The 27,751-nt window shown below is 46.2% G+C and overlaps 1 long non-coding RNA gene across 7 annotated transcripts in view; it reads right to left on the bottom strand.

Moving 5' to 3' along the window:
- Window positions 1-27,751, bottom strand: part of LOC141047004 (uncharacterized) — a 485,357-nt gene that overhangs the window by 101,356 nt on the left and 356,250 nt on the right. The window contains exon 4 of one of the 7 annotated variants that reach the window (XR_012219725.1): window positions 15,722-16,662. The exons of the other annotated variants lie outside the window; for them this stretch is intronic. This is a non-coding gene — a long non-coding RNA (uncharacterized lncRNA). Of the gene's footprint in view, window positions 1-15,721; window positions 16,663-27,751 lie in introns of those variants that run through there. 7 annotated transcript variants of the gene reach the window in all.

The following is a 27,751-nucleotide window of genomic DNA, read 5'->3' as shown; positions in this document are numbered from 1 at the left end:
GTATGTAGTATATATGTGGTATGTATGTAGCATGTAGTATGTATGTAGTATGTATGTAGCATGCATGTAGCATGCAGTATGTATGTAGCATGCATGTAGTATATATGTAGTATGTATGTGGTATGTATGTAGCATGTAGTATGTATGTAGCATGCATGTAGTATGTATGTAGTATGTATGTAGCATGCATGTAGTATATATGTAGTATGTATGTAGCATGTAGTATGTAGCATGCATGTAGTATATATGTAGTATGTATGTAGCATGTAGTATGTATGTAGCATGCATGTAGTATATATGTAGTATGTAGCATGCAGTATGTATGTAGCATGCATGTAGTATATATGTAGTATGTATGTAGTATATATGTAGTATGTATGTTGCATGTAGTATTTATGTAGTATGAATGTAGCATGTATGTAGTATGTAGTATGAATGTAGCATGTATGTAGTATGCATGTTGTATGTATGTAGCATGTAATTTTTTTTTTTTTTACATTCAACACATTAGCCGGATGATGGGACTACTACTGTCCCATCATTGGCTAATGTGTCAATCACTGTCATGGTAGCAGGCATCGCCCGATGGGACTTGTAGTCCCATCGGACGATGCCTGCACAGACCCCCGAAGCCTGCACAGACCCCCGGCAGGCCGGCACATCCCCCCGGCAGGCCGGCACAGCCCCCCGGAGCCTGCACAGACCACCGGCAGGCCGGCACAGCCCCCCGGCAGGCCGGCACAGCCCCCCGGAGCCTGCACAGCCCCCCGGCAGGCCGGCACAGCCCCCCGGCAGGCCGGCACAGCCCACCGGAGCCTGCACAGACCACCGGCAGGCCGGCACAGCCCCCCGGCAGGCCGGCACAGACCACCGAAGCCTGCACAGACCCCCTGGCAGGCCAGCACAGCCCCCCGAAAGGCCCGTACAGACCCCAGAGAGGCTGTACAAGGGAAAAACAGGGTTTTTCTTATTCCGATACCGGAAGTCCCATAGACTTGAATGGGACTTCCGGTATCGGAATCGGCGATACCGATACTTTTTTTAAAGATCGGCCGATCCATTCCGATCCGATACTTTGAAGTATCGGACAGTATCGCTCAACTCTAGTGGGATCGAATACTCTTATCATAAAGATCCTGGATTTTAGGCAGGGGGAGCCTATAATTCTCTCTGCTGTTCTGAAAGTCCTTTGTAAGCGGAGTTTGTCATGCGCAGTGGCTCCCCCATACCAGACTATCAGAGAGGAACAAATCACAGATCTGATGACAGCATTAAAGAATAAGATCAGCAGATTCTTAGACAAACCATATCTTTTCAGCTGACGCAGGAAGAACATCCTCTGTTGTGCTTTTCTTATAACAGCATCCACGTTTTAACCCCATTTAAGATCATGAGAGATGATAACACTAAGGAATTTGGTCTCTGTGACCCTAAGAACCACTTCGTCATGGATGTAGATTGGAAGTATCTCATGTTGATCTTTCCTAAAATCCACAACCATCTCAGCAGTTTTTTTAGTGTTGAGTACAAGATTATTGGCTTTACACCAGTCACATATTCTTTCCACCTCACTCCGATACAAGTCTTCAGCATTTCCCCTGATGAGACCAATCAGTGTCATATCATCGGCAAATTTCAAGATTTTTACTGAGTCTGCTGAAGAGATGCAATCATTCGTATAGAGAGAAAACAGTAACGGGGACAAAACACACCCCTGAGGTGCCCCGATGTTTGTGACCGGGGTGTCCGAAGTGAATGGTCCAACTTTTACACTCTGTATCCTGGCTGTCAGGAAGTTATAAATCCACAAGCATAAGTTGAGAGGGACTCCAAGAGCTACCATTTTCTTATGAAGTAAATTCGGATCAATGGTATTGAACGCTGAGCTAAAGTCCATGAAAAGAATCCGGACATATGAGTGCCGTTCATCTGTATGATCCAAAATGTACTTCAGTGCCAGATTGACAGTGTCGTTTGCCGAACGATTCTCCTTATAGGCAAACTGAAGCGGGTCCCATAGCTTCTGCGTGAATTTTATCAGGTGGGACATCATAATTCTTTCGAAGACTTTCATAGCTACAGATGTGAGTGCTACTGGTCTATAGTCGTTCAACTCAGAGGATCCCACTTTCTTGGGGACAGGGATAATTGTGGAATTTTTCCAACACTGAGGTACAACGCACTCTTTCAGTGACACATTGTATATATTTGTCAGTATAGGGGCAAGCTGGGTAGCACATACTTTCAGACACATTGGAGATACACCATCAGGGCCAGGTGCCTTTTTGACCTTAAGTCCCTTCAGGATGCGTATCACCTCTGCCTCGGAGATCACTACTTGGGTGTTGTACAATGAATGATCTTTATATGAACAGACTGAGGAGCTTAGAGATGAATAGCCACTGTGTGTAGAGCTTGCCTCAAATCTGCAGTAGAATTCATTTAACTCTGCTGCCAGACTTCTGCTGGGGTTCACTATAGTGGGGTGGCTTTTATAATTGGTGACCTCTCTTAATCCTCTCCATGCAGATCTAGTATCTTTTGATGAGAACCATTCCTCCAGAATCTTTGCATACTCGTGTTTGGCTAACTTGATCTCTTTAGATAGCGAGTTCCTAAGTTTCTTGAATTCAGTAATATCGCCTGCTTTATAAGCCTCCTCTTTTCTCTTACGGATCAACCTGACTTTATTTGTAAACCACGGCTTGTTGTTTCCCCGAAAGTGGACAGATTTGGATGGAATAAACGTGTCTTCACAAAAACGGATATATGAGGACACTGCATCAACCCATTCATCCAGACCCGAGCATGTTTCCTGGAATACCTCCCAGTCCGTGCATTCAAAGCATGCTTGCAGTTGCAATTTTGCCTCCTCAGACCATGTCTTCTTTGTATAAACTGTAGGTTTGGATGTTTTCAACCTTTGCCTGTAGGCTGGAATTAAATGAATTAGACAATGATCTGAAAAGCCCACTGCTGCTCTCCTCACTGCCCTGTAGGCCCCTTTTAAGACAGTATAGCAGTGATCAAGCGTATTGTTCTCTCTCGTGAAGCAGTTTATATGTTGAGTAAATTTGGGGAGATCCAGGTTGAGTTTTCCTTTGTTAAAGTCCCCCATTACGATCACAAATGCTTCAGGAAAAGAACTGGGAGTGCAGGTGGTCTTCTCTTCCATCCTCCCAGTGGATGGCCAAGGAACAAGGAGGTGGAATAAGATTCTGCAGGTGAACAACTGGCTACGTCGATGGTGCCGTCAGCAACGATTTGGATTTCTGGATCACGGAGTGAACTACTTATACGATGGACTACTTGCTAGAGATGGGGTGCACCTTACGAAGACTGGAAAGCAGGTATTTGGAAGTCGCCTTGCTACACTTGTAAGGAGAGCTTTAAACTAGAACAACATGGGAAGGGAAGCAAAAGACCAGAAAAAGCCATACACCTGACAAATGCTACTGAGAACTCTGCTATTAGAAGTGGAAAGGAAGAACAAAGACGAAAGAATCTAATTAAAAAAAATATTGGAGAAAGAGAAACCAATCACAAACTAAAATGTTTCTATACTAATGCACAAAGCATGGGCAACAAACAAGGAGAATTGGAACTACTAACACAGGAAAAGAAATATGATGTCATTGGAATCACTGAAACTTGGTGGGACAATACACATGATTGGAATGCAAGACTAGAAGGATACAACTTATTTGCAAGAAACAGACTTGATAAACGAGGAGGGGGTGTCGCATTGTATGTTAGAAATGCGTATATCTCCACAGAGATTGAAGCTTCAGAGACTGGGAGTTCTGTGGAAACTGTTTGGGTACGAATACAAGGACAGAACAATGGAAAGGACACCATTGTAGGCATTTACTACAGGCCGCCTGTGCAAGCTGAAGATATGGATGAACTCTTTATGCATCAAATGGCCAAGTTCTCCAAAAAATATGACATAGTTGTCATGGGAGATTTCAACTATCCAGACATTTGTTGGGAATCTCTCTCAGGCAAAACTAACAGGTCAAGGAAATTCTTATCCTCTCTTGCTGACAACTTTATCTTCCAAAAGGTAAAGGAGAAAACAAGGGGAACTGCTACCTTGGATCTAATCCTTATAAACAGGGAGGAAATGGTTGAGGAGGTAAAAGTGGCTGGGACCCTAGGAGGTAGCGACCATGCTATTTTAGAATTTTGGATAACTAGAGGCGGAAGACCTGTGAAGACTCAGACGTCAAGGTTAGATTTCAGAAAGGCAGATTTTAAGGGATTCAGAAAGAGAATTGGAGGGATCCAATGGCTGGATATCCTTAAAGACAAAAATGTCCAGGAAGGATGGGAAATCTTGAAAAATGAAATTCTCAAAGCACAGTTGTTAACAATTCCGAAAAGAGGGAAGAATAGGAAGCATTTAAGGAAACCAGGATGGATGAACACAGAACTTAAGCACATGCTAAAAAGGAAGCAAAAAATGTTTATAAAATGGAAAGAAGGAGGCATATCTAAAGAAGAATATAATGCTGTCTGCAGAACCTGCAAGGCACAAATCAGATTAACTAAAGCTGAAAATGAATTGAGGCTTGCAAGAGATGTCAAAAGCAATAATAAAGGATTTTGGGGATATGTCAAAAGTAAAAGAAAAGTCAAAGATGCTATAGGATTTTTACAGGATGAAAATGATGAAATGGTAAGACAGGATGTTGAGAAGGCTGAACTTTTAAATTCCTATTTTGCATCTGTTTTCTCTCAGAAAGGAAATGTAACATCAACTGTTCTTCACTGTCCTATTAAGGGAATAGAAGAATCCAGGATATCTATAAAAAGAAAGATAGTGAGGAAACACTTAGCTAACCTAAATGTATTCAAGTCTCCAGGTCCAGATGAATTACACCCCAGAGTACTGAAGGAGATAGCAGAAGAAATTTTTGAACCCCTCTCCATAATCTTTGAAAATTCTTGGAGAACAGGAGAAGTGCCAGAAGACTGGAGAAGAGCAAATGTTGTTCCTATCTTCAAAAAGGGGAAGAAGGTGGACCCAGGCAACTATAGGCTGGTGAGTCTGACTTCTATACCAGGAAAGATCTTTGAACAAATTATTAAACAACATGTATGTCAATACCTGGATAAGAATGAAGTGATTAAACAGAGTCAGCATGGGTTTGTAACTAATAAGTCATGTCAGACTAATTTAATTTCCTTCTATGATGGTATTACTGATTGGGTGGATCAAGGAAATGCTGTAGATATAGTATATCTTGACTTCAGCAAAGCATTTGACAAAGTCTCTCATACAATCCTTATTGAAAAAATGACTAAGTATGGAATGGACAAGGCAACTGTTAGGTGGATTCATAACTGGCTTAGTGATCGGACCCAAAGAGTGGTCGTAAATGGCTGCACATCCAGTTGGAAGAATGTCTCAAGTGGGGTACCACAGGGCTCTGTCCTGGGCCCTGTATTGTTCAACATCTTTATCAACGATTTAGATGAAGGAATTGAGGGTAAACTGATTAAATTTGCTGATGACACAAAGCTAGGAGGGATAGCTAATACTAGAGAAGAGAGAGAGAGGATTCAAAAAGATTTAAATAAACTGGAGAAGTGGGCAGCAACTAACAGAATGGTTTTTAACAGGGAGAAATGCAAAGTACTACATCTGGGCAATAAAAATGAAAAAAGCATATATAGAATGGGAGGAATAGGGCTAAGTGACAGCACATGTGAAAAAGACTTGGGTATACTAATAGATCGCAGACTGAATATGAGTCAACAGTGTGATGCAGCAGCAAAAAAGGCAAATGCAATTCTAGGATGTATTAACAGAAGCATACAGTCTAGATCACGTGAAGTCATTATTTCCCTCTACTCCTCTTTGGTCAGACCTCATCTGGAATATTGTGTCCAATTTTGGGCACCACATTTTAAAAAAGACATCAACAAACTGGAGCAAGTTCAGAAAAGAGCGACCAGAATGGTGACCGGTCTGCAAACCCTGTCTTATGAGGAAAGGTTGCAGGATTTGGGAATGTTTAGTTTGCAAAAGAGAAGACTGAGAGGAGACTTAATAGCTGTCTACAAATATCTAAAGGGCTGTCACATTGTAGAAGGATCAACTTTATTCTCATTTGCACAAGGAAAGACTAGAAGCAATGGGATGAAGCTGAATGGGAGGAGACACAGATTAGATATTAGAAAAAACTTTTTGACAGTTAGAGTGATCAATGAGTGGAACAGGCTGCCACGAGAAGTGGTGAGTTCTCCTTCAATGGAAGTCTTCAAACAGAGGCTGGACAGACATCTAACTGGGATGATTTAGCGAATCCTGCTTTGAGCAGGGGGTTGGACCAGATGGCCCAGGAGGTCCCTTCCAACTCTACGATTCTATGATTCTATGATTCAGGAGATCCTTTCTCCCATTCTGATATTTTGCAAGCTAATTCACCAATAGCAGCTTTAACAGATGCTTGAGGGGGAATATATACTGCAACCAGAACCATAGATGAAAACTCTCTTGGAGCGTAAAATGGTCTACAATTGAGTGCAAGGTACTCTAGATCTGGAGAGCAACCTTTTCCCAGTATGTTAACATCACAGCACCAGCTAGTGTTGATGTAGAGACATACCCCACCTCCCCTTTGTTTACCTGAAGCTACACAATCACGGTCAGCTCTGTAGATAACAAAACCAGGTAGATCCAGACTACAATCAGGGATGGTGTCATTCAACCAGGTCTCAGTAAAACAAAGAGCAGCTGAATTGGCCATATCAGATCTCATGTTACAAAGTAAGTTCAGTTCCTCCATTTTGTTAGATAAGGAACGGACATTAGCCAAGTGGAGTGAAGGAAGAGCTGTTCTGAACCCTCTCCTCCGAAGGCGTGCCAGGACTCCTCCTCTCCTACCTCTCTTGCAGTACACCTCCACAGGTTTCACAGAAGTAATGGATTTTATGTACTCAATTGTTGAATTAGCAATCATGCTCCAAGAAGGGGAGTCCATGAGAAATTGCGGATGATTCCAGAATAATAAATCGTCCCTTGAAATCATAAGAGTAGGTTTACAGAGTGCAGTGGCCATGACTACACTCAGCTTGTAGCTATAAAGACTGAACAGTCACAGCTTAGCAGAGTTAAATGTACAACTTTCCATAAAGGGTGCTCCCAGCACTGCTGGGGGGGAGGGCATGGGTGCAACAAGACAGGGACATCAGGGGACACGCCAACAGTCAGTCCAAACCTGCCCAGCTCACCCTTTCAGCTCCACCTGGATCACAAGATCTCCAGAACATCTCCAGCACCGCACACACCACCAGCTTTCCTATCCCGGGATCATCTGCATGCTGGAAATGGGTACAAGGCAGGTAGCCAGCAGCTTCACTCTCTCCCAGCTGAAACCAGGCACGGAGCTCCACGAGGACAGAAAGACACCGGTCCCAGCTGGTCGCAGTCTCCACACTACTCCCAGCTCTGCCAAATCCTGTAGCCCTACAGCTCCATGTGGACCACAAGATCTCCAGAACAAATCCAGCACCGCACACTCCACCAGGTTTCCTATCCTGGGATCATCTGCATGCTGGAAATGGGTACAAGGCAGGCAGCCAGCAGCTTCACTCTCTCCCAGCTGAATCCAGGCACGGAGCTCCACGAGGACAGAAAGACACCGGTCCCAGCTGATCGCAGTCTCCACACTACTCCTAGCTCTGCCGAATCCTGTAGCTACGCAATGGTGAGTGAACCAAAGGGAGAATTAACAATTAAACGGGGTAAAAAACTAAAAAACTCAGGAGCCTCATGCCAGAGCAGCCATCTCTCGGCGCTCCTCCTCCAGATAAAGCACCCATGTAATTCACCTACAAAAATGCTGCAAGAAATTTAAGAAAAATGCAGGGAAAATGCCTTGAAAACGAGCGCTTTGAATGCAAAATCTTTACTGACAAAAGAGCAGGTTTTAGCTGCAGAAAAGAATGCAGCAAGAAATGCTGAATGTGAACACAGCGTTAGGATATGTGCACATATTAAGTATTTGTTGAAGACATTTCTGCACTAAAGATGTGTATAAAATGCAGCGCACAATAGGCGCATTTTTTGCAACTTTTTACTTGCATTTTTAATTCTTTTTTAACTTATGTTTTTTCCCATCCATTGGATTGGGTTACATCGGCTGCAAAAATGCTGACAGAATTGACATGTTGCAGACTTAAAGATGCTTCAAATCTACAAGGAAAAAATAAGCAACGTGGGCATGAGACTTCGTGAATCTCATTCTTTTTGTGACAAAATTGCATGGAAAAGAAGCAGCAAATACTCAACGTGTGCACATATTATTAAGTAGAATTTCATGGATCTACAGGTCCTGAGAGGACAGGACATACTGTGTGATTCTCTCTTGTGGCATGTCCAAGCTCCTCGAACCTGCACTTTAGCATAACTGTACAAGATTTGGATACAAATTTTATAATCTAACCAGTTTTATCAACATTATTAATTTTTTTGTTCAAAGAAATTTTTTAACTCTGTGTCTTTTTGTAATTGGCACCAGTAAGTTAGCAGTAAATCCTTCAAGTGTGAAGGGTTGGAAATGCACTGAGGTCCTTGAGGATAGGGTGGGGCCAAAAGGTCCTTGTGGCACATATAAAAATACTAAGTGGTTGATTCATTTAAGGCCGGGGTCACACTGGCGAGGAATACGGCCGAGTGAGAGGCGCTAAAAGCACGCATTACACACGGACAAATGATTCTCTATGGGGTCCCTCGCACCAGCCGTATATTTCTCATCCGTATTCTACGGTCCGTGCCAATCGCAACATGCTGTGATTGTCAGCGTACTACGGCCGTAGTACGCCAATGCAAGTCTATGGGTGCGCAAAAAATACGGATTACACACGGACCACACATGTGACCTGTGAGCAATACGCAGGTCTTTTGGCTGGTGACAGGAAATGGGCCAATCCATCATCAGGAAGCCTAGACATGCAAATGAGCTCAAAAAGCGCTCCAGACATCCAGGAAGTACGCCTCCACGGAGTACAGCAGCATCATGGCGTCCACTTACATTAATGTGGAAATGTTAATAGTCCTGGTGCAGGAGCGTCCCGAACTCTGGGACCAACGTGATGCCCATTATTCCAACCGGGCAAGAAAGGAGGCGTCATGGAGGCGCATTTGTCGCCAGATGTACCATGACTTTGGTGATCGGCCTTGTGAGGAGCAGCATAAAATTCGTAAGTACAAGCCAAAATATGAGTAACCTTAGCGCACAACAAAAATGGAATATAGAATCAGCACCCCCCTTCCTGTGCTTGCACTTTTTTCCTCATGAGGCCGTTAGATTTGGATGTGACACGTGGATTCACACAGCCATAATTTGGGTTTAGGCCACAAGCTCCTCATCCTCCTAGACAAACCAATTATTAAGTGTAGCTATTTGATACATCAACTAAAGAGACCCTGTGTATCTGCCCAATTAGATATGCCACCGTGGGTAGAAAGCACACCCCAGAAGGCCCCATGCCTAGACTACTGGTAGCAAATGTGACCTATCAAATATGTGATTTTGACAATATTTCCTGTCACATTGCAGTGGAAGATGTGATGAAACGCTGGCGAAGCATCCGGGACCTATACCGCCGGGAACGCCAGCAGCGGTCCAGGAGTGGGGATGCTGACTACGTTAAAAGAAAATATATATATTACGACCGCCTCTCCTTCCTCGCCCCATTTCTGGATCTCAGACCTAAGTAGATACCTCACACCACATTACACAGATACTTTACAGGGCCAAAAATAGGTATTTATTTTTGGCTCTGTTCTATTTCTTCACAGAACTCAGTCCAACCTTACGGACAGAGGCACTGGCTCGGATACAGAGCCCATCATTGATCCTGGGTCTGCAGGGGAAGAGGTGGCTGGCCCATTTTCTCCCCCTACTAGGAGCAGGGGTGAAGACTCGAGTCAGGATGTGCCGTTGCCTGCGCGCCAAAGCCCACCACCAGGACCATCTGGTGCTGCTGCTGCATCAGCACCAGCAGAGGATCAGGGCAATATCAGCAGCAGCCCAACTGGCCACATGCGGGGCTCCCCTCAGCCTGCTGCCACATCCCGGCGAGGAAGAAGCCGAACACGGCAAATACCTGCCCCTGATACCCGCACTAATGTGGACACTGGGGTCCTGAATTATTTAGCCAGAGTTAACACTGATTATGGGGAGGAGGCATACTCTCGCAGCCTGGCCAATTATCTCCGTGCCCTTTCCCGTGAGGTCAGGCTCCATATTAGAGGATGCTTTCAGATCCTGCTTGATGCCTGCACATACCCCAATACGCCCTACGAACTATTTGAATACATTGAGAGGTGGCAGCTTTCACCACGAAATCTCATGCGCCTTAGGCACCCCCCACAAATGCAAGCTCAAGCAAGATCTGAGGATCCTCAAATACGTGGGCCTACACCTCACCCCCTTCCTCCCACTACCCAACCTTCTATTCAGCAGCCCCAAATGTCAGCCTCTAGCCAACCCCACCAATATGGCCACTTGTACCCACCCAGTGTTGGAGGCTGGTCCCAACCTGGTTGGGGACGATATGGCTATCTTGGTGGGTATGAGCCACGTGCCTACCACAGCCAACAAGATGCCCCTCCCCATCATTACTCTGGCCAGTACCCCCCAACATTCCCAGGAGGCAGGACAATTCCCACATCATGGGCAACAGTATGGCCCCACACAGGGCGATGTTGGCCACAGTGTCCAGCAGCACCCACAGGCTGCTCTTCCACGTTCCCCTTCCCCAACCTATGAGGATTTATAAGTCTGATGGCCGTAGATGTCCAGTGCGGTTTCACTGGTGCTACAAATACAAAGGAAAAAACAGGTGGTCTCCATCACCAAACTTTGTTTAAAAATTTAACATTCAAATTTTTTAACAATGTTTTCCAATCATATTAAGAATCCACCATGACAGGCAAGGCTACCTCACACCTTTCAGACAGATATTACATGTCTGTACAAAAGAGAATATTTAAACACGCTATACTGTAAAGTCAAAGGATGTGTTAGAATGTTAGAATGTTAGCGACTCCTGGAGTGGACCCTCTGGGTCGCGGCACCAACCCTCCCAGGGCAAGCTAGCCTAGTGAGGACCACCCCCTATACAGGGAGTGTCAGGAGCAAGCCCCAGGGGATACGATACCACGACTGCTGGCACCAGGCGGCCGGCTCACAGGAGATACGAGACTGTGTGACTGGACGGTGCAGGATACTAGGGAACACAGGAGAGTACACGGGAGTGCGCTGAGTAAAAGGTAGTGCTAGACGGGTACACGTGGGCACATAAGGCGTGTAGCAAGTAACAGAACACAGGAATAGAGTGAATGCCAGGAGGCACGGCGGAGCAAGAAACAAGGGACAGGATACGAGAGGATGTGCCAGGAGGCACAACTGAGCATGAAGCAACAAGTGTTCAGAGCAAGTGCTAGGAGCACCACAGAATAGCAGACAGAGCAGAGGACCTGAGAACAGCGCACAGCCAGGCTGGGACACAGCTGACCCAGCCAGGAAGCACAACAATAATCAGGCACCTCCCCTAGGGGGAGGTCGTCTGATATAGCACATGACTACTACTGGTTCCGGGTCAGGACCTAGCCAGAAAGCACATGACCACTAGTGGTTCCGGGTCGGGTCCTCCAATACCATAGAGAGGACCGAGCCCTATACAGCACTGACAGGAGCGCGCAAGCGCAAACGTGGCATGGAGGGGGAGACCCGGGGACGAGAGTTGCGCGTGCGCACCCGACGGGGACCCCTGAGGGACCGCCGTACCGGAAGGAGTGACGTCGGGGCCGAAGCCCCGCCTCCTGGTGAGCGCGGCATAACAGTACCCCCTCCTTTAAGCCCCCTCTCTCTAGAACTGGAAAATAGCACCTTGACACTAGGAGCGGGATCCAGACACTTCCTAACTGCATGAGGACCAATGAGATCCAGAGTCTCAATACGAGAAAATTCGGTCTCCTGCCATACCCTGGAGAACTCCACGGACAGAGAGTCGGAGGCAGGTATCCCCGAGACAGGTCGAACCGGCAGAGGCACACAGACATGCTTGGAGGCCGAAGTGGTGGTGCAGTCATTGGAAGTCAATTCATCCATAGGAGGCGAGCTGTCGTAGGATGGTTGCTTGGGAAGTCTCTTCTTGGCACACGATGGGCAAGCAGCCACGAAGTCTTTGACGTCCTGAGCAATAGATGGCCACCAGTAATCGTGGGATAAACGGGAGAGTGTCCTCTTGGCACCAACATGACCGGCAGCCGGAGAAGAATGTCCCCAGGATAACACACCTTTACGGTTACCTTTAGACACAAAGGTCTCCCCTGGACGCTGGGGCGTCAACTTGACGGAAGCCACGGTAATTACCTTGGGACGGTCACTTGACGGAGGTGGAGACTGACTCTCAGCCCCCCTGTTGATAATGTCACAAGTCACAGACCGGTTGCTTGAAGGATGTGGAGACTGACTCTCAGCCTCCTTCTCGACAATGTCACAAGTCACAGACGGGATGCTTGACGGATGTGGAGACTGACTCTCAGCCTCCTTCTCGACAATGTCACAAGTCACAGACGGGATGCTTGACGGATGTGGAGACTGACTCTCAGCCTCCTTCTCGACAATGTCACAAGTCACAGACGGGATGCTTGACGGATGTGGAGACTGACTCTCAGCCTCCTTCTCGACAATGTCACAAGTCACAGACGGGATGGTGGACGGCGGACCTATAACCGTCGAAGACGAGCAAGCAGGGTTCTTAGGATGAATGAACAGCAGGCAACTCTTTTGACAGGACGGTCCCCAACGGAGAATATCACCAGATTGCCAGTCCAGGGTCGGCCCATGAATACGTAACCAAGGAAGGCCAAGAAGAAGGGTATGAGGGGAAGTCGGCAATACGTAGAAGGAGATCCGCTCCCGATGACATGTGCCAATCTGCAACTCAACTTCCTCAGTGACCTGGTTAACGGTGTCCTGCAAGGGCTTATCGTCGACCGGAACTACTGACCTAGGAGACTCCAGGGATCTGACAGGGATGCGAAACTTCTTAACTGCCTCGAGACTAATAAAGTTACCCACTGCGCCAGAGTCCACAATAGCTTTCACAGTAAAAGTCTCGAAACCAAAATTCAGGGAGACAGGCACGGTCAGGGGTAGAGAGGAATCACATACACTTGGGGAGACCTCACTTAACAGTCCCAGGCGGAGAGACTTCCCCGGTCTCTTGGGACATGAGCGTAGAAAGTGGGAGGCATCCCCACAATAGAAACAGAGCCCTTGTGCCTGCCTTTTCACACGACGCCGTTGAGCTATCTGGAGGCGATCCACCTGCATAGGCTCAGGTACCGGATCTGCCGCAGATAACTCGGGTAACGGATGAGAAAAACTGCGAGTGGACGAAGAGAGGCGAGAGGACCCTCTCTCTCTGGCTGACTCGCGGGTGCGCTCCTGGAAGCGCAAATCAATGCGGGTCGCGAGAGAGATAAGATCCTCCAAATTGGTAGGGGTATCTCGGCCCGCCAGTTCGTCTTTGATCCGACCGGACAGACCACGCCAAAAGGCCCCTACGAGGGCATCATTATTCCAACCTAGCTCAGAGGACGAAGTGCGAAAACATATCGCGTATTGTCCAACCGATAGAGAACCTTGACGAAGATTAAAGAGGGACTCGGTGGTGGAAGCAAGGCGACCCGGCTCGTCGAACACCTTACGGAAAGTGTCCAAAAAGATGGAAAGCTGAGCGACGAGCGGGTCATCACGCTCCCAAAGGGGATTCACCCACGCAAGCGCCTTACCCTCTAAGTGAGAAACAATAAATGCTATTTTAGCACGATCGGTGGGGTAATGCTGCGGCAAAAACTCAAAATGCAAACGACACTGGTTCAAGAATCCGCGACACAACACAGGGTCACCACTATACCGGGGTGGCTTGCATAGGCGCGGAAGCGAGTGTGGAAGCATGGCCTGGGCAGATTGTATGGAAAGGAGCCGATTATCTACCGACGCTATATAGTTGAGAATCTGAGCCTGGGAGTCGCGTTGCTGCTCAAGTTCCTGCTGGAGACTAGCCAACTGGGCAGCATTCCCAGGCTCAGAAGACTGAGAGGCAGATAAACCGGACTCCATGGACTTGAGAAATGCCATAATCCTAATCTGGTTTTCCCGGAGGAACGTCAGCTCCTTTTGGACGGAAGCCGCAGTACCAGCGGGGTCCATGGCCTGATTATACTGTTAGAATGTTAGAGTGTTAGCGACTCCTGGAGTGGACCCTCTGGGTCGCGGCACCAACCCTCCCAGGGCGAGCTAGCCTAGTGAGGACCACCCCCTATAAAGGAGTGTCAGGAGCAAGCCCCAGGGGATACGATACCACGACTGCTGGCACCAGGCGGCCGGCTCACAGGAGATACGAGACTGTGTGACTGGACGGTGCAGGATACTAGGGAACACAGGAGAGTACACGGGAGTGCGCTGAGTAAAAGGTAGTGCTAGACGGGTACACGTGGGCACATAAGGCGTGTAGCAAGTAACAGAACACAGGAATAGAGTGAATGCCAGGAGGCACGGCGGAGCAAGAAACAAGGGACAGGATATGAGAGGATGTGCCAGGAGGCACAACTGAGCATGAAGCAACAAGGGTTCAGAGCAAGTGCTAGGAGCACCACAGAATAGCAGACAGAGCAGAGGACCTGAGAACAGCGCACAGCCAGGCTGGGACACAGCTGACCCAGCCAGGAAGCACAACAATAATCAGGCACCTCCCCTAGGGGGAGGTCGTCTGATATAGCACATGACTACTACTGGTTCCGGGTCAGGACCTAGCCAGAAAGCACATGACCACTAGTGGTTCCGGGTCGGGTCCTCCAATACCATAGAGAGGACCGAGCCCTATACAGCACTGACAGGAGCGCGCAAGCGCAAACGTGGCATGGAGGGGGAGACCCGGGGACGAGAGTTGCGCGTGCGCACCCGACGGGGACCCCTGAGGGACCGCCGTACCGGAAGGAGTGACGTCGGGGCCGAAGCCCCGCCTCCTGGTGAGCGCGGCATAACAGGATGAAAATACACTACTCACTTGCTAATGCCTAGGAAAGGCGTGCTGGCCTTAGTGAAGTACTCACCTTTTTTGCTAGCAATCTATAGTAACAAATCAAGGCGACCAGCCTTCAGAATATCACGCTCTCTCTATGTCTTAACAAGTGAGTTTTGTTTTTTCATCCTTTCCAGTATAGCATGGTTAAATATTCTCTGTTCTACAGACAGGTAATATCTGTCTGAAAGCCGTGAGGTAGCCTTGCCTGTCATGGTGGAATATTTCTATGATTGGAAAACATTCAGAAGAAATGTGAGTGTTATCTTTTAGCATTAATTTTGTTTATGGAGATCACCTATTTTTTTCCTTTGTATTTAAATATTCCCATGCAGCAATGTTGTTATTGCCTAATGTTTTTTTGGGTTATTTTATATAATGTTACTTTTCAAAAAAGTTTAATAATGCAAAAAGGGCAATTTTGCCCATTGCCAAACTTTTCATATGGCAATATTATGTTTGCCTTTAAGATAAAAAAAAGCAAAAAGGCAAAACTAAAAATTTGTCTACTACAGTTAACGTCTCTGTGTGATTTATCAAAAACCCTGTCAATATACTAACAGACACTAACCAATGCAATGAAACAGTCATCGAATCATAAGGGGTTGAGTAATATATATTTAGACACACTTAAAGAAACAAATTATAACATAGACACAGCATGCTCTTGCCAAGAAGTTGCCCCCTCAGGTGAGATAAAGTAATTAGTGAAAATATCACGCACTTTGAGGCCAGAGAGCGGTCTACGTTGAGGGTTCATAGGTGGTCTCACCCTGCGCACATTGTCTGGCCTACGCACAACACCAGCAGAGGAGGAACGATCATGTATCCTGGTGAAGTTATGATGAACCACACAGGCTTTCACAACTTCATTAACATTCTGTTCACTCAACTGAATGGCAGACTGGAGTACCCGCCATTTGGCACATGCCAAGAATGCCAAAGGAACACTCCACCAGTCGCCTAGCACGTGATAGGCGCAAGTTAAAACTTCTGCGCTTGTGGTCAAGGTTGCGCCGGGGATATGGCCTCATGATATTGCGTGATAACTGAAACGCCTCATCTGACACAAGGACATAAGGGACTGATTCTTCAGTGGATACTGGTAGCTGGCGTGGTGGTGGTAGATCCAACTGGTTGGTGCGTAGCCACCGAGCCATTATGGAAGTATTGAAGACTCTAGAGTCTCCCGTCCTTCCATAGGCCCCAATGTCAACAATTATAAACTTGTATTGAGGGTATACCAGAGCCAATAATACAACAGAAAAGTATTGTTTATAATTGAAGAATTGGGAGCCAGAGTTCGGCGGCTTATGCACCCGGATATGTTTGCCATCCAGGGCCCCAATACAATTAGGAAACTGGCAGTCCTCCTCAAAGTCCCTTGATATCCTCAACCAGTCTTCCATCCTGGGCTCGGGCATGACCACTTGATGGAGTCTTGTCCAGATTTCTGAACATGTAGACCTCACTATGCCAGAAATGGTTGATCTTCCAATGAGAAACTCATGGTGGAGGACGGCATAAGACAGGCCAGTGGACAGGAAGCTGTAGAACAACAGAAATTGTTAATTTTAGAATGCAGAAAGTCAAAAAACATCAGTTACATGCCGACCAAACTTGGTAGGAATTGAGATAGAATAACACACACATATTTGGTTGCACAATGACTAAGTGATATGCAGTACATATTAGAGCTAACATTCTGGTGTGTAAGTTGAACCATATTTTGAGTAAGATGAGGTCATTAAACTTAGTCCAAGAAGGCAAAAAAACATACTTTAGCCCACACATTATGAACATAGAGAATGTGGTTGTGTAGTACATACCGTATTGTGAGTAGAAGTCGCTCCTCTGCAGATATAGCTTTGGGCATCCTTGTGTCCTAAAAGGTTATCCCAGGGCGCACTGTCTCCAAGAGCTGATCAAATGTGGAAATGCTCATGCGACAGTATTGGTAAAATTTTAGTGGATGCTCCCACAGAGAAGAATAGAGGCGGTGAAAATGACCTCTTGTGAGTCGTTGCCTCAAAAGTGGATGTATGGGTATGGCTGCCCAAAGCGCCGTGACAAAAGCCAGTTGAAGAGAACCTGCTCAGTTGTATTGAAACTCAGACCCTCTGCCATGTTGCACATACAACACCAACACACCTAGTGAAGGAAAGGTCACAAATGGCCAGAATGGAGGCAGCCACCTGTTCCTGAGCCAATAAATAGGGTGGAGGCTAATGATTTAAATTGTTAGCAGGCCTCAAAACCGTTAAATGTCCATTTTGCAAGGCTGTGAGAAAATCTCGCCATACGGATTGCATACGGAAGCCATATGGATGCTCACATGTGCAAAATACGCGACCGCACCTTGCTTACCGATGACCTACGGACCACTATTTAGAGGTCATTCATCCGTATTACGCCTGTAAACTACGGACCGTATTTTGAGCAGGTTAGTGTGGTAAGTATTTCAACAAGTTTTCTGCACCAAAACCCTTTGAAGAGCTGCAAAATTTTTGCACACAAAAATGTAGTAACTATTGGCATTTTCAAGCCACTCTCGGTCAGCTCCATTAAAGTGGGTGGAGCATGTGCGGGACAAGGAATGGTGACATTCTTTAAAAGCAATGCCACTTTAGTGATATAACTTATGCCAGAAATGTTACTCCAGTCCTTCACCGGAGTAGCATTTCTGGTGAGGTACGCAGAAGCGCACGCCACTCAGAAGATACGTCAAATTCATTAAGCTGTGTGCATCTCTTAATGAATTTGGTGCATCTTACCCCATCACGTTCCTTCATTAGGACTGTTGTGTATAACACCAATCTTAATAGATCGGTCCCTAATATTATTGAAGCCCTGTAATGGATAATTGGATTTTAATATGTTTGTCTCGTGTTTGCATTTGAACTAACATAAGATTATGAAGCTTTAAGGATTCTTTGAAGTGCTGGAGAAAACTGTGTTTACTGGAATTATGTGGTTGAGCCAGACCCGCTCTGTATACTGCTTGTTTGTTTGAAGTCCCATGCTAAAGGATTACTGAAGGCTGATTAACTCTTTTTCTGCTATAAAGGCCTATATTGGGGACCTGTTGGAGATATTTCACTGGAGACAAGATATTCACTAATATTCACATCACCCATCACCGGTTTTATTGTTATGGTTGATGTTTATTTTCTATTTTTGACTTTCAGAAACTTCCTCATTTCATGCTGACATTGTCTGTGTACAGTGTGAGTCAAGGATGAAAATCCACTTAATGTTCCTGATTCTAGCAAATGCTGTACTACGCATACAAAAATGTACATTACAGACTAAAGTCAAATGCTCCTAGTTACTGTATCTATGATGTATGACATATCTTCATATTCTTCTATTATACAGTATATTTATCAAGACAAGGGGTGAGTTTTGGAGTGCCAAATTCATAAAAAAAAGCACTCCCATGACGGTTTTTTAAAATACACTTATGTATACGTGTATGTAATATAGTGTGTATTTCTTAATATATACTGTCATGCAAAAGGGTAACAATGTCTTGAACTTTTCACTTTCAGCCTCCATATCTCACCATCCACTTCTGCTTCGAATGTGAGACTGCCATCATTTTATAGAAAATCATTTTGGATATCTCATACATAAATTTCACTTGCAACTATTTAGCATATGATTAGTAATGCAGATTCTTGTCATGTCACTGCATTGTTACTGTTTTGCTCCTAAAAATCTAAATAGTACGCCGATGTCAGACACCTTTGATGTGGGCTCCAGAGCTGAGCCCACATCTTTCCCCGGATATGTCAACTGTTTTGAACAGCTGACATGTGCCTGACGCTGACAGCGGCATTTAAATCCAGCTTCTGCCCACCGGTGACCTCCGTTACGTAATCACGGGTCTCCAGTTCGTTAGCATGACAACCAGAGGTCTCCTGGAGACCTCTATGGTTGTCACTGTCGGTTTTGCTGTGAGCGCCACCAGGTGGTCGGCGCTCATAGCAATTGAGTAATTCTGCTATATAGAGGCAGTCTGACCATCGCCTCTACAGCATGTAGCAGAGCAGATCGGGTTGTGGCAGCTTCAGTTCTCTCATGGAGACTATTGAAGCATGCCAAAAGCAAAAAAAAGTTTTAAAAAATATTTTAAAAATATAAAAGCTCAAATCTCCCCCCTTTGCCCCATTCAAAATAAAACAATAAAAAATAAAACATACACATATTTAGTATCGCCGCATTCAGAATTGCCCGATTGATCAATAAAAAAGGATTAACCTGATCGCTAAGTGGTGTAGCGAGAAAAAAAGTCAAAACATCAGAATTACGTGTTTTTTGTCACCGCGACATTGTATTCAAATGCAATAACGGGCGATCAAAAGATCATATCTGCACCAAAATGGAATCATTAAAAATATTAGCCCAGCGTGCAAAAATAAGCCCTCAACCAACCTGAGATTACGAAAAATGGAGACGCTATGTAGGGTCGGTGGGCCGGGCTGGGGGGTGGTCCCTCTGGATACCGCGCAGTAACGTACAGACACAAGCTGGGAGCAAGTTTCGGGTGCAACAGGTCCAAGTTTATTCTTTCTCTCGCCGTACGCCAGACGGCCTCACAGCACCCCACACCTTTCTTCACAGTTCTCCAGTTACAGAACACAGGGTGACACACTTTCTCCAGGGACGTATATTTACGTACCATCCCCTTTACACTCTCTGACGCTCTGACAGCTCCATCACTGTGGCTGCCTTAGGCCTATACACCAACAGTAATGTTACTGGTCAAGCGTCGTTCCAATACGGTGTCCCACACCCGGAGCCTCGTCTATACTGCGGTACTTCGTGTCAGGACCACCCCTCTGACTTCCTTTCTCCTCAGTCCCCCTGGTTGGGTTTTCCTCACAGTGCAGCAACTGTCACAGTCTCCTCGTTACTTGAACTCCCCCTGGGCACTGGAATCTTCTGGAACCCTCCTGTCAAATTTTTATCTTTCCCGATTCCCTGTAACTCCGCCCCCCATGACCAACGGTTTCTTAGCCCTAAGCTGATGTCAAGTCCTATGCTCACACTCCTCCCTGCCCTCTAATGTCAGTTCAAGGTACTGCACGTCACCTACACTTTCCTAGCTGTTTTCCCTTTTTAAATCTGACCAGTCAGTCCATCCGTCAGGTCACCTTCCCTACACTACGGATAGGGATGAGCGATTTTCCTTTTTTTCGGGTCGAGTCGGGTTTCATGAAACCCGAATTTCTCAAAAGTCGGGTCGAACGCAATCGGCCGATTATGGTGAAAAGTCGAAGGCCAACTGAAACACGAAACCCAGTGCAAGTCAATGGGGAACCAAGGTCGGCAGTGAGTGGAGGACAGGAAACACACCTACAGTGCCCATTTTAATGCCAAAAACATCAATTCTTATTACTTAAGCTTGTTAACCTTAATTTACTTTATAATAATAGTTAGGCATTGAAAACTGGGGGTTATTTGGCTTAAGTATTGGGGGGTAGGACTGGCTCCAGATTTTTGTGGGCCCTGGGCCAAAGAGTGTCACTGGGCTCCTTTAACACATGCCACAATTCATGATCCTCTGATACGGCAGAGAAATAGCTGTATAGTACAATGAAAAATACTTCACTTCTTACATCTCATGAATGATCTCCATTTTAAATTCTCCAATAGCTCCAAAAACGGACAGTATATTACTCCATACAGTATTATGGCCACCGCATAGTGCGCTATACAGAGTTATGAGGCCCATATATTTCTCCATACAGAATCATTGGTCCCATATAATGTTCCATACAGTATATGATGAGCTCCACATAATGCTACAGTATATGTTAGTCCCCATGGATGAAGCTCCACTGTCTTATGGGCCCAAATAATGCTCCATATATAATGGGCCCCATTTCTAATGCTCCAGTGTATAATGGGCCCTGTAAATGCTGCTCCAGTGTCTGATGTCCACCTTTGGAATGCTCCAGTGTATGGTGGGCCTCATATATAATTCTCCAGAGTATAGTGTTCCCCAAAAATTGCTGTCCCAACATTGAAAACAATGAAATAAGTCTCCTCGCTAGGGAATCCCTGTACTAGTCTGGACTCCTCGTCGTCCCCATCTTCCATCTCACTGCACTTGGACTGTTTAGACAGAGGGCGTACAGACGTGATGTCATCGCGCTCTCTGACCAGAATGTCACTGTCAGGAAACGCGGAAGACATCACTGCGGTGGAGCAGGGAGAGGTAAGTATTTCAACTTTGCAAGTACTGTGATCCTGAGCAAGCAGGGGGGCCCACTCGTTGGCGACGGCACTGGCACAGGGCCCCTCATAGTATGCCGGTGTGTCTGATGGCGGGTGTGCACCCCCACCGTCAGAGACACTTGATTGTACTATGAGGGACCCTGTGCCAGTGCCGTTGCCCAAGAGTGGGCCCACCCACCTATCCAGGGCAATGGCACTCACACGGGTGCGTGCACCAGGAGGTGACCCCGGCCTTGTGGGGGGAGGCAGCCCAGTTGGGGAGGTGGAAAAAATGGCATATGTTGATGTTGGACATTCAGCAGCTGCAAAAGGAGTAATTGGAGAAGTCCTCGGAAGAGGAGGACAAAAGCGAGCCATTTTTCTGGCAACCTACGTGTCAGCAGGGGAGGGTGGAACAAAATCCTTTCAAACCCATGCATGGTTCATTTTAATGAAGGTTAGATCATCAACATTTTGGGTCAACAGACGGGTCCTTTTTTCTGTCAGGATTGATCCAGCAGCACTGAAGACTCTTTCAGATAACACTCCAGCAGCAGGGCAAGCGAGCTCCTGTAAGGCATATTGTGCCAATTCAGGCCAGGTGTCAAGTTTACTGGCCCAATAGTCAAAGGGGAATGACCGGTGAGGGAGAACATCGATATGGGAGGAGAAGTAGTTTGTTACCATAGTTGACAACTGCTGTCTCCTGTCACTTTCAATCGATGCAGTATTACCAGTCGTGTGAGCGGTACTTGAAAAATCAGTCCACAACATGGTCTTGAAACCCCTGTGTCCAACGCCACTTCGGCTGTGTGCACCATGAACACCTCTTGCATGTTGCCCCCTATGGCTCGTGGGAGAAACATCAACACCGCTGTATGCTGGGAATGCCTCAAACAAACGGTTTACCAGAGTTGCTTGTTTGTTAGCCAATATTAGCTCTAGGTTCTCTTGCGGCATGATGTTTTGGAATTTGCCTTTATAGTGTGGATCCAGGCCAACCAGTAGTCGTCATCGTTCATCATTTTGGCAATGTGGAGGTCCATTTTTAGGATCTGCAAGGCATAATCAGACATGTGGGCCAATGTTCCAGGTATCAATGATGCACTGCGAGTGCTGGGTGTAGGAGCACTTTCTGGCAAATCAACATCCCTCCAGTCACGCACAAACCCTGTACCAGACCTTGCCACGCCAACATTTTCTCTTGCCCCCTGAGAAGCATTCTCCTCCCCTAAATAATCATCCCCAACATCCTCCTCCTCCTCCTTTTCCTCTTCTTCCTTCTCCTCGTCCGCAAGACTTCCCTGAGCAGACAATGGCTGACTGTCATCAAAGCTTCCCTCCTCCTCTTCCTCCTCGGCTGCAGACGCCTGCTCCTTAATGTGCGTCAAAGTTTGCATGAGCAGACGCATAAGTGGGATGCTCATGCTTATGATGGCATCATCTGCGTTTACCAGCCATTTGCATTCCTCAAAACACTGAAGGACTTTACAGAGGTCTTTCAGCTTCGACAACTCCATGTCTGCCCGCAAACCGCCTGACCGTGTATCCTCCCACAAATGTATTACAGCCTGCCTCTGTTCGCACAGCCTCTGAACCATGTGCAGAGTGGAGTTCCACCTTGTTGCAACGTCGATAATTAGACGGTGCTTGGGAAGGTGGAGCAATCGCTGCAGCTTCTAAATACGACTGGAGTGTACCGGCGACTGGTGGATGTGCGAGCACAGTTTTCGCACCTTATGGAGCAGGGCTGTTAACTCCAGATAATTATTGAGGAAGCACTGCACCACCAGGTTCAAGGTGTGAGCCAGGCAAGGTATGTGTCTGAGTTTTGAAAGGGCTATGGCTGCCACAAAATTCCGGCCGTTATCACTAACTACCTTGCCTGCCTCAAGATGTAGACTGCCCAGCCATGACTCAGTTTGTCGCTGCAAATAGTCAGCCAGTACCTCCACGGTGTGTCTGTTGTCACCCAAACACATCATCTTCAACACAGCCTGCTGATGCTTACCACTAACTGTTCGATAGTGGGACACCTCGTGTGCAACACTGGCAGCTGCGGATGGAGTGCTCGTGTGACTGCGCTCTGTGGACGAGCTTTCGCTTCTGGAGGAGGAGGAGGGTCGACCGCCTACAGACAACTGTTTCCTATACCGTGGGCTAGGCAGCACTCTCCCACCGCCACTATCCCCTGTGGACCCTGCATCCACCACATTAACCCAGTGTGCAGTGATGGACACATAATGACCCTGCCCATGCCTACTGGACCACGCATCTGTTGTGAGGTGCACCTTTCCACTCACCGATTGCTTGAGTGCATGGACAATGCGGTCTTTCACACGCACATGGAGGGCTGGGTTGGCTTTTCGCGAAAAGAAGTGCCGACTGGGTAGGTCATAGCGTGGTACTGCATAGGCCATGAGCTTGCGGAAAGCTTTGCTTTCAACCAACCGGTAGGGCATCATCGCTAACGAGATTAGTTTGGCAATGTGGGCGTTCAAAGCCAGTGTACAGGGATGAGATGATGAGTACTTTCTTGTCCTACTCAGAGTCTCTGGTAGGGTGAGCTGGACTTGAGAGCTGCATATGGTGGAACTAGCGGTGGACATGGCGGACTGAGAGAGGGTTGGTGATGGTGATGGTGTTGGTGGTGTTGCTGATGGCCTAGATTCAGTCTTTCGTAGCAATAACAATGTGATTCCATGACTTATTTGCCCCTGTGACGACACCTCAACATTTGCTGCTGGTGGTGTGCTAACCGGTGGGCTTACAGTGGGGGAAGCGATGTACTCAAATTTCTCAGGTTTTTCCCTCGGCTAAAGGTCTTTGCGCACTTCTTACAGATAACTTTTGCCTGATCATTAGGATTTTGTTAAAAAAAAGTGCCACACTGCACTCTTCCTACTAAGGAAGACATTTTGAGGCCTTGCACGCTGTGCTAATTTGACCGTCTGACCAAGCTGTCCTGCAACTCTTTTAGTTTTTGTAACCTGTTTTTGGACTGCTATGGTCCTGCCAGATAACAGCTGTTGCGATGTCGTTGCCTGCTGCGGATCCTCCTCTTCCTCTTCTGAGCTATTGGCAGCGGCACCCTCTTCCCCCAATGGATGCCAATCTGGGTCAACAACTGGGTCATCCATCACCTCCTCTTCATTTTCATGTGCACCTTCCTCTGTGTCACCGTGTAAGGTGGTATAGTATGCAGGAAGGGGCACCTGAGTTTCATCAGGGTCAGATTCTGGCTCAGTACACTGCGAGGACAATGTAGTGCTCTGAGTGAATGTACCAGCAGAAAAATCTAGCAGTGGCTGTGCATCAGTGCTCTCCATGTCAGATTCATCTTGGACTGGGGAATTCACGATTTGACTTGATAACCCAGGCATGGTATGTGAAAAGAGCTCCATGGAGTAATCTGTAGTATGGCCTGCCGCATCCTTCACTTTTGGTAGGGGTGAAGTACACAAGGAAAGGTGTTGTTCCTGACCAGGAGCCTCCACTGACGACTCAGTGCTTTTATTTTTTGAAACTTCAGAAGAGGAGGCGAGAGAGCTGGAGGCTGTGTCAGCAATGTAAGCTAAAACTTGTTCCTGAAGCTCCGGCTTTAAAAGCGGTTTACCTACTCCCAGAATAGGGAGTCTTCAAGGCCTTGTGAAGCCAGACGATGACGCAGGCTCAACACCTCCTGCCTTAGGTGCTATTGTGCTTTTGCCACTACCAACAGATGCACCACCAACACCACCACCATCAGGACCAGCTGGCAACCCCGGCCCACTTCCACGGCCTCTTCCACCATACTTCCTCATTTTTGTGAAAATGTACCCAAAATACCACCAGCTATATGGTACTGTAAAACAAGGTAGAGGGTGTATATAGTTTTGGTGAGAATTTGAATCTCACTAGAGATTTGAGGGTGCTGAACTATTGTCTCAGGCCCAGTGGAGATTACACCTCAATATAACAGGCTGAAATTGGATGGTGTATGACAAGGTGGAGGGTGTATGTAGTATTGGTGAGAATTAGAATCTCACTAGAGATTTGAGGACGCTGAACGATTGTCTCAGGCCCAGTAGAGATTACACCTCAATGTAACAGGCTGAAATTGTATGGTGTATGACAAGGTGGAAGGTGTATGTAGTATTGGTGAGAATTTTAATCTCACTAGAGATTTGAGGACGCTGAACTACTGTCTCAGGCCCAGTAGAGATTACACCTCAATGTACAGTTAGGTCCATATATATTTGGACAGAGACAACATTTTTCTAATTTTGGTTCTAGACATTACCACAATGAATTTTAAACAAAACAATTCAGATGCAGTTGAAGTTCAGATTTTCAGCTTTCATTTGAGGGTATCCACATTAAAATTGGATGAAGGGTTTAGGAGTTTCAGCTCCTTAACATGTGCCACCCTGTTTTTAAAGGGACCAAAAGTAATTGGACAGATTAAATAATTGTAAATAAAAGGTTCATTTCTAGTATTTGGTTGAAAACCCTTTGTTGGCAATGATTGCCTGAAGTCGTGAACTCATGGACATCACCAGATGCTGTATTTCCTCCTTTTTGATGCTCTGTCAGGCCTTCACTGCGGTGGTTTTCAGTTGCTGCTTGTTTGTGGGCCTTTCTGTCTGAAGTTTAGTCTTTAACAAGTGAAATGCATGCTCAATTGGGTTGAGATCAGGTGACTGACTTGGCCATTCAAGAATATTCCACTTCTTTGCTTTAATAAACTCCTGGGTTGCTTTGGCTTTATGTTTTGGGTCATTGTCCATCTGTAGCATGAAACGACGACCAATCATTTTGGCTGCATTTGGCTGGATCTGAGCACACAGTATGGCTCTGAATACCTCAGAATTCATTCAGCTGCTTATGTCCTGTGTCACATCATCAAGAAACACTAGTGACCCAGTGTCACTGGCAGCCATGCATGCCCAAGCCTCTGCCGTGTTTTACAGATGATGTGGTATGCTTTGGATCATGAGCTATACCACGCCTTCGCCATACTTTTCTCTTTCCATCCTTCTGGTTGAGGTTGATCTTGGTTTCATCTGTCCAAAGAATGTTCTTCCAGAACTGTGCTGGCTTTTTTAGATGTTTTTTAGCAAAGTCCAGTCTAGCCTTTTTATTCTTGATGCTTATGAGTGGCTTGTACAGTGCAGTGCAGTGTATTTACTTTCATGCAGTCTTCTCTTTAAGGTAGATTTGGATATTGATACGCCTACGTCCTGGAGAGTGTTGTTGACTTGGTTGGCTGTTGTGAAAGGGTTTCTCTTCACCATGGAGACTATTTTGCGATCATCCACCACTGTTGTGTTCCGTGAGCGCCCAGGTCTTTTTGCATTGATGAGTTCACCAGTGCTTTATTTCTTTCTCAGGATGTACCAAACTGTAGATTTTGCCACTCCTAATGTTGTAGCAATTTCTCAGATGGGTTTTTTCTGTTTTTGCAGCTTAAGGATGGCTTGTTTCACCTGCATGGAGTGCTCCTTTGACCGGATGTTTCCTTCACAGCAAAGCCTTCCAAATGCAAGCACCACACCTCAAATCAACTCCAGGGATTTTATCTGCTTAATTGAGAATGACATAATGAAGGGATTGCCCACACCTGTCCATGAAATAGCCTTGGAGTCAATTGTCCAATTACTTTTGGTCCCTTTAAAAACAGGGTGGCACAAGTTAAGGAGCTGAAACTCCTAAACCCTTCATCCATTTTTAATGTGGATACCCTCAAATGAAAGCTGAAAGTCTGAACTTCAACTGCATCTGAAGTATTTTGTTTGAAATTCATTGTGGTAATGTCTAGAACCAAAATTAGAAAAATGTTGTCTCTGTCTATGGACCTAACTGTAACAGGCTGAAATTGGATGGTGTATGACAAGGTGGAGGGTGTATGTAGTATTGGTGAGAATTTGAATCTCACTAGAGATTTGAGGACGCTGAACTATTGTCTCAGGCCCAGTAGAGATTACACCTCATTGTAACAGGCTGAAATTGGATGGTGTATGACAAGGTGGAGGGTGTATGTAGTATTGGTGAGAATTTGAATCTCACTAGAGATTTGAGGACGCTGAACTATTGTCTCAGGCCCAGTAGAGATTACACCTCATTGTAACAGGCTGAAATTGGGTGGTGTATGACAAGGTGGAGGGTGTATATAGTATTGGTGAGAATTTGGATCTCACTAGAGATTTTAGGAGGCTAACAATGATGATCTCAGTCCTAGTATGGACGCAGGCAGCCTAATAAGCAGGACTGCTGCACACAAAAGGGTGCAAAAATGAACGCTTGGTAACTGTGCAGAAAAGAGGAAGAAAAGTATTTTTGCTTTTAAAAAAGCAGTTTGCACAGCAGTGTGCAAACAGCAATGCAGCTATCAGGGAGCCTTATAAGGCAGCCTAGTAACCAACAGAGCTGA

Source organism: Dendrobates tinctorius, unplaced genomic scaffold (assembly GCF_039654945.1).
Source record: "Dendrobates tinctorius isolate UK_male_01 unplaced genomic scaffold, ASM3965494v1 ptg000125l, whole genome shotgun sequence".
Lineage (NCBI taxonomy): Eukaryota > Metazoa > Chordata > Amphibia > Anura > Dendrobatidae > Dendrobates > Dendrobates tinctorius.
The sequence above is the reverse complement of the archived record's forward strand: the minus strand, read 5'-3'. Positions and strand labels throughout refer to the sequence as shown.